This window comes from Mustela putorius, unplaced genomic scaffold (assembly GCF_011764305.1).
Source record: "Mustela putorius furo isolate JIRA1106 unplaced genomic scaffold, ASM1176430v1.1 tig00000832_pilon_pilon_pilon, whole genome shotgun sequence".
NCBI classification, from domain to species: Eukaryota; Metazoa; Chordata; class Mammalia; order Carnivora; family Mustelidae; genus Mustela; species Mustela putorius.
Genome location: NW_025421491.1, coordinates 8,036,332 through 8,050,712, shown reverse-complemented (window position 1 = coordinate 8,050,712; position 14,381 = coordinate 8,036,332).

The following is a 14,381-nucleotide window of genomic DNA, read 5'->3' as shown; positions in this document are numbered from 1 at the left end:
ACCAAATGTCTCAACTGTATAAACAAAAATTAGAATGAGAATGAGGTGAACGTAAAAATAAAATCCTAAACAGAAACTTATCTGTTTTCAAAGAATTACATAAAAAATAAATAAATAAGTAAATAAAAGGAATGCATTTAGCAAATATTTTTAGGCTTCAATTCTGAAAACTAATTGCTAATGTAGTTAGCAAGTTATGCCTTGATATAGATCCTTGGTGGTCATTTTAAATAGAAGTGTTAAGTATGTTCAAACAAATAATCCTCTTTTCTTGCGAGAAAACCAAACTTGGCCAAACTGCAATACATTAATATGTTTTCTAAGTCACAAGCCTTTGTCAGTAAAAATACTAAATAGTATCAGTATAAACAATATAAAAAACATGTTTTATAAATATAATATTTTTATCTAATTGTTTTCCAATCATTTTCATTCTTCCAAATCAACAAAAATACAGGTCTCAGCAGGCCTCAGTATCAATCAGGTTCTAGTGCTAAAAATATTCCTAAGTTGTTATATTGTTTTTAAGACGGTCTTATCTTAAATGGAAACTTCCAAATTGGATTTTAAAGTTCTCCATGATACATCCCATCCCCACAATTCACAGACTCCAAGTTACAGATCTGGGATGAGATTGGTACACTGGAGTGTGAAAATATTTCCCCAGGGTCTAATGTGCAGCTGGGTTATGAAGCCCTCTGTGAGAAAATATCTAGCAAAGTTTCTTTGCTTAAAGCAGGTACATTTATTTACTCACTTTATAAATATTTCTTGAACTGTAACTCTAGCACAAAGACTGTCTTCTTATAAAATAAACTTGTTTTAGTAGGAAAAAATGTGCAAGCAAATATATCTCTCTACTTATCTATCAGTCTATCATCAGCCAATCTTGGTAATTTCCTCTCCTTTAAAAGTGCAATTAAATGACCCTCAAGTCTATATCCCAGACCAAAAAATAACTCTAAAATTCTAGAATGGTCTTCGAGTCTCTTGAATTCAGCATGATTAAACTAAACATATCATCTTTACTAAATTTGTTTCTCCTCCTGACTTCCCTACTTTCTTAAAGCCTCAGAACTCTTCCCCTTGGCCCAGTTTTATTATTTAATTGAAATTTTAGACTTTTCCATCTTCAACTATTCTGAGTCAATTAAAAAAAAATACTTTTAAGCTCAATTTCAGAAGAATCTTTTAGGTAAACCTTCTTTGCTATTTATACTACCCACATGAAGATTCTTTTTCTCACTACTTCTCAATGTATTTTATCTACTAACCATAAGTGTTATGCTTGACATTGCCAATTATCAATCTCTCAGAAAAAGTTTTAGTACTCAGTGGATCAGATTAAATTCATACCATTATATCTGTGTTTCAAGAATCTGCACTGTGATTATTAGAGGAATGTTCATAGCCCGTTGACATTATGAAACTCTCTTGTTTGCCTATATATTAATTAAAAATACAAGTCCTTTCCCAGACTTTTGTGAATGAACTGTATGTAATTCCAAAATATTTTCTTTTTTTAATGCAAAAGTATGGGCTGCTCAGAGCTAGTTTACTAGAGGAGTTATTAACGGTTTCTAAAATTTATTTATAAAGTAAACCAGTGCGTAATTATAACCCACTAAAAAGTTGAATCACATTTTAAAGAAATCCTGCAAACAGTGGTTGAAATTTTTCTAAAACTCCATCATCTTGTATACATATGAATGTTAGAATTTCTTTAACTTTAAGGAATTTAAGTGTTTATCATTCCATCAGAAATTTTTTCTTGAATTAGTCACACTTTTCTATTGCTATTATTACTTTAAATTTGATTTTCCTCAATTTGATTTCATCACATTAGTATACATTTACCCAACACTTTCAATGTGTTAGTATCAAGAGTTTTTTGTTCTATACTATTTCAATGACAGAATTTTAAGATAAATATGCTTTGGGTTTTATATTAAATTACTCTTACCAATCCTTTTTAAAAAGTTTGCACAATGACACTTTCTTGTTATCAGAATAGATTTTTTACTTGAAAAATAGAAACCTGTTGGCCTCTGGAGATCGTGTCCCACTCTGTGACTATAGTTATTTCTGTAGTAGAAAAAGCATGGTGTTCAGTGTTAAACAGATGTGGGATCACACTCCAGCTGTGTATTTCATAAATACTTAATAAACACTAATTATATAAGAAGTGAAGTTCATTTCTCTGTGTTTTATAGAGTCTGGCAATATTAAATAACATAATATTTACAAAGTTCTTTGCACAATGGATGAACCATGGTGGATGCTCAATAAATGTTACTTCACTCTTTTTGTATGGAAGACACTATTTTTCAAGATTTTTTCTTCCATAACAATACAAATATTGATATTTAACAAGAGTAAAGATATTTTCCAGCACTCTACTATAAGTATGTGAAAGGGAACAAATTCTGCCCAGGGGAGCAATTACAGAACTGGTATGAGTAACTTCCAAGAAGTCTCCTTAAGCAGAGAGAATAAAAATTCCTTACCTTTCCTTTTTCCTGTTGGCTAGAATGTTTATGTTTTTATTGGAACTTGAGGAACCACATTTGGTGACTTAGGAATAGAAATCTATTGGAGAAAAATAGCACTTAGGATTGTGAAATTGTCAAGATACACATATCGAGCATGATTTTTATGTAAAAGAAGATATATGTTCTTAATCACAATTATGGATTTCCAAAAACTCTTAATTAAAAAACAACCCACTTTGAATTTCCCTTTTTCTATATCTGATGTAATATTATATTTCTAATATTATATTTCAAATATTAATATTTGATGTAATAATATATTTCCTACAAATAGCCCCCTTAACATACAGTTATGTATAACTATGTAACTATATAGCTATATATATATATAATGTATATAACTATATAACTACATATATAACTAGTTTATATATATATATTTATAAAAATATATATATATAAACTATATATATTTAGGGGGTACTTGGGAAATACACATATTTCCATAAATAAAGTATATGTATATACAAATAAGTATGTGTGTACATATATGTAATGGTTACATAATATAATTATATTATATATATATATAAATTTTCTATTCTTTGTTTTTAGATTATATTTTATCCTTCAGTAATTTAGTTAGTATTTAATGAAAACTGACTATGTGGCAAATATATTTAAATTATGTAGACACAACCATGAACTAGTCAGTCAAAATTCCCTCCTTCATAAATATTAAATCTAACTTGGCAAAAATAGAAAGTAAACAAATGACTGAGGACATTTATATTATATTATCTGGTGATTAAGAGCATTGCAAAAAAAGTGAATAGAAAAAGAGATAGTTAATGTCTGGGTTGGGAGAGGGTTAGGGAGGAGTTACTTTGAAATAAGGAATTCAGGGATGGCCTCAATGGGGAAATAATAACTACCACCATGACTTGAAAAGAGAAGAAATTAAAATATGTGGACACATGGGGGAAAGAGACCGGCAAGTGTCAATTTCCTGAGTTGGGAGCATGGCTGAGAATGGAGAAAAATCAAAGTACTTTACGGACGCTAAAAAAAGTAAGTAAAGGTAAGAAATAAAGGATATTAATTCAGAAATATTTGAGAGGAGCCCAGACTCGCCAAGAACTCTGCTTTTGTTCTTGTTATTTTACCTACCTGAGGGACCTTTCAACATTGTCAGTTTTGAAATTCTAGAAGTCCTCCAAGTTCTCAGATGTACTTTATTCTAGAAGCCTTTTCTCCATATCCTTATCCAGGTGATGGCTACTTATTGATCAAATCATCCTGATGATTTGATTGTTCTTTAATACTTCTTGTTAAAGTCTGGCTATAAGTTTGGGTATAACTAATTATAACAAATTAACTCTTCCCCACCTCACCTGATAGACTGTTTCTAGAGGTGCATATCAAATACACCATCTTTCATTCGATAGTAATCATCTATCAGAAAATTTCTTCATATATGGAGGTACAAATGTATATATGAATGCCTCTACTAACCAACATATTATTTTATTATTTTACATTTTAACCCAATCCTTTTGTGGTAATTAGAATAATTGTTCCTTTATATCAGGCATGTTAAAATTCTAACTAACTATGCACAAAATTGCTCAGTGGGGATGATCAAAGAGAAGGGAATAATCATAGAAGTGTTTTCTCCAGGCTATAAATAAGAACTAATGAAACAATTCCACCTCAAGAGCACACTAATTACTGTTGTCTTTCCCTTGCCTGGCCTAGAAAAATACTGTCAGATCCTGTTCTCTAAAAGTTTCCTCTTTTAGGAAATCGTGTTTTAAATGGGGACGGCACTGTGTTTCCCATTTTATACACATTTCTGCAATGTAACCTTGCCATGCCCACATCCAAAGGTGGAGTCTATTTCTCTAATTCTCAGAGGGTCCTGTAATGTCTTTGCCAAATAGAGCATGTAATACACCGTGAGAGTTCTAGGCATAGCTCCGAGCTGGCCTTGTAGCTTCATTTAGTGCCTTTTGGAATCCAGCCATCATATTAGAAGTTTACTTTTCTGGGACACCTGGGTGGCTCAGTGGGTTAAAGCCTCTGCCTTCAGCTCAGGTCATGATCTCAGGGTTCTGGGATGGAGCCTGCTTCCTCCTTTCTCTCTGCCTGCCTCTCTGTCTACTTGTGATCTCTATCTGTCAAATAAATAAATAAAATCTTTAAAAAAAAAAAGAGAGAAGTTTACTTTTCCTTCAACCACTATAATGTAAGAAGACTTTGCACATGAGGAGACTGAGAAAGATAATCTGTCATGAAGAGAGAGAGTGAAATGGGTAACAGAAAACCCAACATGTGAAGAAACTATTTCATTAAGAAATTCTCCAGCCCCCGCCCTTCCCCTGCCATGTGGCCCAGAGAGAAACCATCTAACTCTGCTGCTCTGTGAATCCTCACTTCCTTTTGCACTCACCCATAAACAAAACTTCCTTCTTAAGGATAATCATTATTAAATTTAAATGATTAAATGATTAAATTAAATTTCTTACATATTAAAATTAAGAAATTACACTGGAAAGAAAAAATTCAAAAACTAGCCGCCTAGGTGGCTCAGTGAGCTAACCGTCTGCCTTCGGCTCAAGTCATGATCCCAGGGTCCTTAGATCCAGTCCCATATGGGCTCCCTGCTCAGCAGGGAGTCCGCTTCTCCCTTTGCCCCTCCTCCCCCCACACTGGCATTCCTGTGCATTCTCTCTCTTTCTGAAAAAGAAACAAAATCTTTAAAAAGTTTTTCAAAAATTACACCACATAGATTTAAGTGTTCCGTACGCTTAGACGGGACAGACCTGGTTGGATGTCCATAATGTCATCCCCTTTTCATTGTAACAAATTCAGTGGCTTAAAACAAGGCAGTTTTATTCTCTTGCAGTTCTGGAAGCCAAATGTCTGCATTAGGATTCACTAGGCCAGAGTCAATATGTCTGCAGGGTTATGCTTTCTGATGATTCTGGGGCATAGCTCCCTTTTTCAAATTTTTTTTTCCATTTTCTAGAGTGGTGTTAGTTGCCTTCCTTAGCTTGTGACCTCCCACATTTCCAAAGACCACAATGCAGCACCTTGCTTCAGTCATCAGATTGCCTTCTTTCCCTGTGTGAGATCTTCTTTAGCTTTCTTCATATAAGTACACTTGTGACTATATTTAGAACCCATCTGATAATCTAAAATAATATCCAAATTTTAAGATCTGTAATTTAACCACATTTGCAAATCGTTCCTTGCCAAGTGGAGGGACATTCAGGGGTTTCAGGCATTAGAACTTAGGTGTCTTTGGGGGCCATTAGTCAGTCTACCTCAATGCCAAATAATAAAACAATTTGGCTTGTGAGGATAAATGATGCTTCATTTTAGGGAAAAGCTCTCCAGGGCGGGCAATCAGTGCGTGATAACAATTCTAAAATTTAACATTTGTTGAAACTTCAATATTTTTCCTTTTTGTATTTGGAATACTTAGAATTCCAACTGTAATTCTAACATGCTATACCAGTATTTCCTACAGTCATAACAGAAACATGATATCTAATGAAATTTCAGAAATAATTTGTTCATGCCTTCTTCAGAACTGCCTATGAGGGGGACCCCACTCAGTGTACACTATCTTTCGACCTTCTCCTCCTCCCCACACTGGAAAGACTCCTTTATTTCTTTTTGGACCAGAAATTGGGAGGAAAGTCAAAGCAAACAGTCAAAATGATCCTGCTTTGTCAACTTAAATATATATATATATATATAAAATATATATTTATATATAAATATATATTTAGTATATATATACACACTTATAAATATATATTTATATTATATTGATTATATGTATATTTATATACACACACATATAATTTTTCCCCTCATACACTGGACTGGGACATTTGGGTTTAAAAGTGAAGAGTTTATTTACTACCTCTCTTCTCTTGTGCTATTCTGGCAAATTCATTCAGGCATACTGTAATGATGTTTCAGTGTCTAAATAGATGACCATTATGTGGAAGAAAAAAAATTAGTTAATATCTAACAGTAAACACACACGCGCGCGCATACACACACACGTTCTATAAATATTTTAAGGTTTATTCAAGTCTCTTTCTGTTGAGCAGTGGTTCAGGAAAATGGTTCCTGCCCCCTGAGGATCTGCTTCAGGAAGTCTGGACTGGGACCACGGATTTATATCTACAACTTCCTGGGTAATGTTGGTTCTGGACATCCAGGAATAACGGTCTTATAATCCAACTGACACAATATCTTCCAGTTCTCAGTTGATAATAGGTGACTAAATAGCCACTTTTATTACTGTTTGAAATGAGATGGATATCACATATGATATACCACCTGCCAAAAATGCTTTATAGTAGTTTTAATCTCTTTGTGTTCAGAATCTGTTTTACAAGGAAAAAAAAAAAAGGAAAGGAAATTTCAAGGTGTCATAACGAACTAAGGGTTTGTAACAAATCTTAACCCATTTCCATGCATTATTTTTACTTCTTATTGTAAAACCCCACCTGAAATTAGAACCGCATCCAAATGAGACTAAAGTCCCATTGGCTTCATTTTCCCCACAAAAATCTTTCAATAAAGAAACTTTTTTTTATCATTATGCAAGGATATCATTATTTTGCTGAGAAATGCAAGGTATAGAAACTAAACCCATTGCAGAAAAATAACCAGCAGAGAACTGTCCTCCTCCACCCCTGTTACATACACAAACAAGCACACAAAGTTGGTTTCAAGGTTATTATGGTCCATTCGAAGTTGAGTTCAAAATCTTCCCTAACCAACAAAACATAAAGAAGTAATTTTTAATGAATACCGATTAAAGTGTACATTTTCTTTTTTAATAAAAGTGAGAATGTCATCTATTATCAGTTCATGTGGGCAGGAAAATATCATCCTCTGAATTGAAATCCATGTGATGATGTGGCAGAAATCATCTAATGAATTATCACATAACACAGATTAAGTCGATATTCCCTTTAAGAACTAATAAACCACAAAGAAGAGAAGCAAAGAAGTCTTGCTTCTTTCAACCATTCTTAATTTTTAAAATATTACTTATCATAGGGAAAGGGAGAAAAAAATCAAAGGGGGGTGGAAATCAGAGATGGAGACAAACCATGAGAGACTACGGACTCTGAGAAACAAACTAAGGGTTTCAGAGAAGGGGGGGAGGGGGATGGGGTACTTGGGTAAAAAGGAGAATGCATATCCTAATGAACACTGGGTGTTATAGACAACTAATGAATCATTGAACACTACATCAAAAACTAATGATGTGCTGTATGGTGGCTAACTGAAAATAATAAAAAATATTATTTATCATAATTGTCTAGACATGTATGCAAGCACACATATGAGTTCTATTGCCTTTGTCCTACAAAGCAATTACTTATAGCTTTACAAACACACTTTTCCTGAAGTGAACAGTTCCTCCATTAGCCTTGCTGACAGCATCCAATATCATAGCAATTACAGGGAGACCGTTCAATGCATACTAATTAGTAACAAAAATCAATGAGACTTGGCACCGCCTCTTTGCATAAAGACCATGATTTCCATTATCACGTCATTATGGTCATTATTTGGTAATTCTTGCTGTGAGTTTGGATTGATTTTTAAAATCTAGAACATAGGATAACTTAACTGCTTGGCATAAAAAGAATGAATCTTCTGGTGTGTCCTCTGGAGTTTCCTTCATATTTTATGTTACAAGAACAGGCTCTTTGCCATCTGTGTGGTAAGCAAAAGAAGGGATTTTGTTACAAAGCTATGGGATCCCAGTTTCCAGCTTTGTTTCCTGAGATTTTATGCACCAGGCAAGCAGAATGACTGTGAATATTACCGAGTGAGGGATTGCAGGAGGTGGATTATGCGTACTTCAAACAAAGGGATTGCAGGAAGTAGGTAGTTCAAACCTGGGAGAGGAGATGGGAGAGGTGGTCGAGAAAAGGGAGATAAAGGGTCAGGAGGAAGTCGTTCATCAGCCCTCTTGAAGCACGGGGATCTGCAGACGAATCAGAGCCTTCTGGATGGTCTCCATGCCCCAAAGGTGTCATCAAGGGACTCTAGTGGGCGATGTTGCCTTGTGTCCGTTGGTGGGTCTAAGGTCCCTGTTTCAGGTCACCTGAAACTTGCAGGCATTATGGCAATGTTTCTTAGATCAACCCTAACTCAAAACTATACTGAGAAGGGGACTGTGGGAAATCTGGTTTCAGGTTATACACAGTACTAAATCAACCCATGAAACATTACTATTTTCTAATCTCTTACTAAAATCACGTATATGGGGGCGCCTGGGTGGCTCAGTGGGTTAAGCCGCTGCCTTCGGCTCAGGTCATGATCTGGGAGTCCTGGAATCGAGTCCCACATCGGGCTCTCTGCTCAGCAGGGAGCCTGCTTCCTCCTCTCTGCCTGCCTCTGCCTGCTTGTGATCTCTTTCTGTCAAATAAATAAATAAAATCTTTTAAAAATAAATAAAAAAATAAATTAATTAAAAAAAAAATAAAATCACGTATATGTTTGTTCCCATGTGTAAATGTGGTTATCAATGGCTAAATTGGATGGTTTGATTACATGTAATAAATATAAAATCAAATAAAAAATTTGATTACATGTAATAAATATATATTATATATTTTAAAGTAATGTATATAATACATATAAAATATACATGAAATATATTAAAATATGTATTCCCATATAAATATATTTATGTAGGAATGGTAAAATGTGTTTTCAGCATCTTTCAGAAGCATTGGTATATAATAACTATTTTGGGGGGAATATTATTGAGGAACTTCTTCACTTTTTACAATTTTCTAACACATCCTGCTAAAGTGTAAATGGCCTTGGTGGAATTCTGACTAAAGACATTTATAAATGAGTTTGTATTCAGCTTTGCAGATTCTAAGACAAAGCGATCTTAGTTGGACCGAAGACAACATTTCAGCTAATTAAAGAAAATTAGGTAGACAAACTAATTGGGTGAGATTTGTTATTTAATCAGTTGTGGGATACACAGCAGGTGATGTGCACTGGCTGGGAGAATGAGGAAGATAGATTATGCTAATGAATTAAGACGTTAATTTACAATCCTAGTGAAGAAAATATAGAAGTTATTCCCTCATTCAGAATGCTAAAGCAAAATAAACATTCTTGAAAAAGAGCTTGGCCAAATGTGAGGAAAGCAGAAGAGTGCTAGTGCCAAGAAAATGTTTTTCAGTACTTAGCTCCTAGTCACAGAGGAACTATGCGATCAAGGCATATTCACATACATCTTTGAAAAAATGGTATCTGGTGAAAAACACCAACCATCAAGACACTTTTACAACTCCTCTTTCATCCAGTTCAGCAAAAAAATAAAAAATCAGTGGTGATTTTTATTACTGTATTCTGATCTGACAGATACAGTTATTATGTGTAATGTGATTCAATGAGTTGAATTCTTGAATAGATTTTATAGTTCCTTAATGTAAAAAGTGAATTTCTGAAAATATGTATTGGGCACTGGGATTCAGAAGGTGTAAACACTTCATTAACACAAATTATGATAAACTATATTATTTACAGCAAATTATTTCTCTTTAAAAGAACAGCTGAAACTAACTCCTTACTAAATAAACCATAGGCTGGAGAAAAGCACTATTTCATCTAATAAAAAAAGATTAGCTTTGAACCTTACTGATATTACAAAAATTAAGCCATAAAATTAAAAAAGAAATGATTATCACTGAACAGCATTTCCATTCATGTAAGTTACTTCAGTTTCTTGGATGACTATAAAACATGTATATTCCTTCTTCCATTTCATACTAACATATGAGTTTTATAGCAATGGCTTGAAGAGAAGTTAAATTTAGCATTTTAAGAAAATATTTGAGAGAGAGAAAATGTGTGTGTGCGCACGCACGTGTGTATATATGAGAGAGAGTCAGAGAAACAGAGCAAATGAAAGCCAGAGGGAGAAAAATGAACTACATAAAGGGATTTTTGTCTCTTGCTGCTTATACTAAAGACAAGGACTGTTTTAGCTATTGGTATCTAAGATCTTGACTAGCCCATCAACTTCATAATTCCATTTTTGATTTCCCATATCAGAGTACCAAAAGAAATATTTTTCCTGACTAATCTTTAAGACATTGTATTTCCTATTTTCTCAGGCTTTAAACTAAAGTAGCAAGGTAGAAATGATCTCTGTGGAGGGGCCCCTGGGAGGCTCAGTGCGTTAAGCCTCTGCCTTCAGCTCAGGTCATGACCTCAGGGTCCTGGGATCGAGTCCCGCATCGGGCTCTCTGCTCAGCAGGGAGCTGCTTCCTCCTCTCTCTCTCTCTCTCTCTCTCTTTCTGCCTGCCTCTCTTCCTACTTGTGATCTCTCTCTCTCTGTGTCACGTAAATAAAGAAAATCTTAAAAAAAAAAAATGATATCTGTGGAAACCATAGGGTAACACTAAATACCTTAGAGCTATCTAATATGATTTTTTAATTTCCCTTTAAAAGTTTACATTAAAACTATAGTTCTCTGAAGCACAGTTAAGAAAAAGGCCTTTTTTGTAAATAAAATAATTTAGAAAATTCATAATTCAAAGAAATGTAAGAAATATCTGAAAAGTTCTAATAATTTTTTCCATATCCGATGCACACCTATACATTCTCCATTAAAACAAAAGAAGGGCCAGAAAAAAAAAAAGAAGGGCCATCTGTACCCCAATGTTTATAGCAGCAATGGCCACGGTCGCCAAACTGTGGAGAGAACCAAGATGCCCTTCAATGGACGAATGGATAAGGAAGATGTGGTCCATATACACTATGGAGTATTATGCCTCCATCAGAAAGGACGAATACCCAACTTTTGTATCAACATGGACAGGGCTGGAAGAGATTATGCTGAGTGAAATAAGTCAAGCAGAGAGAGTCAATTATCATATGGTTTCACTTATTTGTGGAGCATAACAAATAGCATGGAGGACATAAGGAGATGGAGAGGGGATGGGAGTTGAGGGAAATTGGAAGGGGAGGTGAACCATGAGAGACTATGGACTCTGAAAAATAATCTGAGGGTTTGGAAGGGGCGGGGGTTGGAGGTTGGGGGATCCAGGTGGTGGGTATTGGAGAGGGCACAGATTGCATGGAGCACTGGGTGTGGTGAAAAAACAATGAATACTGTTACGCTGAAAAGAAAAAAACCCAAAAACCAAATACTATGTTGAAGCTATCAATCAATAAAGTTCTGTTTGTTATATAGAGTAAAATATGTAGTTAATTCTGATTGTTGTGATATTACAAATGGTATTTTCTGGGGGTGCATGGATGGCTCAGGCAGTTAAGACTCTGACTACTGATTTTGGTGCAGGTCATGATCTCAGGGTCTGAGTTCAAGCCCCACTCTGTGCTCAGTGGGGAGCCCACTTGCTCCTCTCCCTCCCCTTCTCCCTGTCCCCCTGCCCTGCAAATGCTCCTTCTCTCATAAATAAATAAATGGACAGATAAATAAATAAATAAAATCTTAATAAACACACACACAAATGGTATTTTCTCATAACTCAAGCTTATTCTGTCAGGATGGCCAAGTTCTATACCAAAAGCTCATGAGAACCCAGGTTTAAAACTCACCAATTAATCCTTTTTTATTCTTCATTACCTACCCTTATACCATTTTCAAACCTACTTCCCTACGTTATTCCATGGTGTTCTCAGGTAGAAGAGAAAAATAATAGCTTGAGTACCCAGCCATCTAAAATCCTATTTTAATAATTCCGGAAATGTTGATCCTTTGTAAAATAATTTGCTAACGAGTCAGAGTTGTTTTAACCTTACCAAAATAAGTGAAGTTTTCTATAAAGCTTCTCAGGGAACTATAGCTTACTTTTGAAGCTGTGAGAGGACAAATCAATCCTTATTTATGCTGGTTCATTCACATGGGAGGATCTTTATTATCCTGGTTTTCAACATAGAGTGCAACATTTACTTCCTACTGAAAGTGAAATATTTCAAGTCAATTATAAAAACACAAAATAATTTTATGTCAGGTCATCTACATTTTATAAGAAAATAGGTGGACTTTTTGTCTATAGGCATATTTGGAATAAGCCCTGTGTTACAGAAATTACTACACCTCACACAGACACACACAGACACAGAGATTCAGAATTTCATGTATTAATTATGACAACATATGCTGAGGACATAAAGTATATTTCAGGATCCTTTAGTTACTTTTTAACCTGAATTAATTTGCTCTGTGCAATAATCATGTGAGCCAGTTATTACTACGCTTATCTTCAGATGAGAAAATCAAAGCATGGGATGCCTGGGTGGCTCAGTTGGTTAAGCAGCTGCCTTCGGCTCAGGTCATGATCCTAGCATCCTGGGATCGAGTCCCACATTGGGCTCCTTGCTCAGCAGGGAGCCTGCTTCTCCCTCTGCCTCTGCCTGCCATTCTGTCTGCCTGTGCTCGCTCTCTCCCCCCTCTCTCTCTAATAAATAAATAAAATCTTAAAAAAAAAAAGAAAATCAAAGCATCATGATTAGTTAAATCACCCAATGTCATTCAACAGTCAAATGGTTTTCCAAGTATCATAAATCAAGCAATGGGGCTCCCAAACCAGATTACATGAATCCTTATCAAATTCTGCAGATTCATTTTTAACTTAGGCACAAATGGTAGTATTGAAATTTTATACTGTAATCTACTATTAGTCTACTTGAATAAATTCATGTTCACAACAAGGATAAAAGTGTAGATGTAAGTGCCTATACACACATGCGTGGAGATAGATAGAGCTAGAGATAGACATCGGCTTTGTTAGGTGAGGGACTTCACTGAGAATTTTTTAGATAACTAGTATAATTCATCAATTAATTTTTTATGCACACAACATTAAAGGAATAACACCAACTATAAAGAAATCAAAGTACTTTCACTGAAGATAAAATCATAAAGGTAACACTCAGAACTTTATTCTCCAACTGCATCCCACATGTCCACATATATATTTATTACAAAATTATATTGTACTAACAATAGCTGTTTATCTTTGCACTTTTTATGTTTCTGGTCATATTTTAATGTAAATTTTTATCATGAATACAATTTCCATTGGAAATGTAGAGTTCACCAATCATTTTTTTAAAAAAAAAAGGCACAGGAGAACTTCTATGGTAAAACTGAGCATCTTTCTTAACATCATGTGTATATTTTTTTACAACACAATTAGTTAAAACTTGACAATAGACAGGAATAAACAAGAGCAAAATATAAATAACTTCTAAGCAACCAAATGCCAGTGTTTGCTAATGAGCAGTTTTAACAAAGCAAAATATTTGTAATTGCTTGCCCTGCTAGGTACTGAAGTGTTATAGAAGCCACCACTGAAAGCAAAACTCTCCCATTCGGCTTACATGGGACTATATTTAAAATGAAACAAGTAAGAGCAACCAGCTCTGCTGGTTAAGCTTCTACCTTTGGCTCAGGTCATGATCCCAGAGTCCTGGGATGGAGACTGCACTAGACTCTCTGCTCAGAGAGGAGCCTGCTTCTCCCTTTCCCTCTGCCTGTCGCTCCCCCTGCTTGTGTGTACACACTCTTTCTCTGTCAAATAAATAGATAATACATCTTTTAAAATAATAAAATAAAATAAAATAAAACAAATAGCAGTGGTCTTGATTCTTCTGATGCAATAACAAAGTACAGCTGGCCCTCAACTTAATGGTGGTTTGACTTAGGATTTTTCAACTTTATGGTGGTATAAAAGCCATATATGTTTAGTAGAAACTCTGTTTTGAATTTTGAATATGGATCTTCTCTCAGGCTAGTGCTGTGCTGTGTGATCCTCTCTCGTGCCTCTGGGCATTGGCAGCAAACCT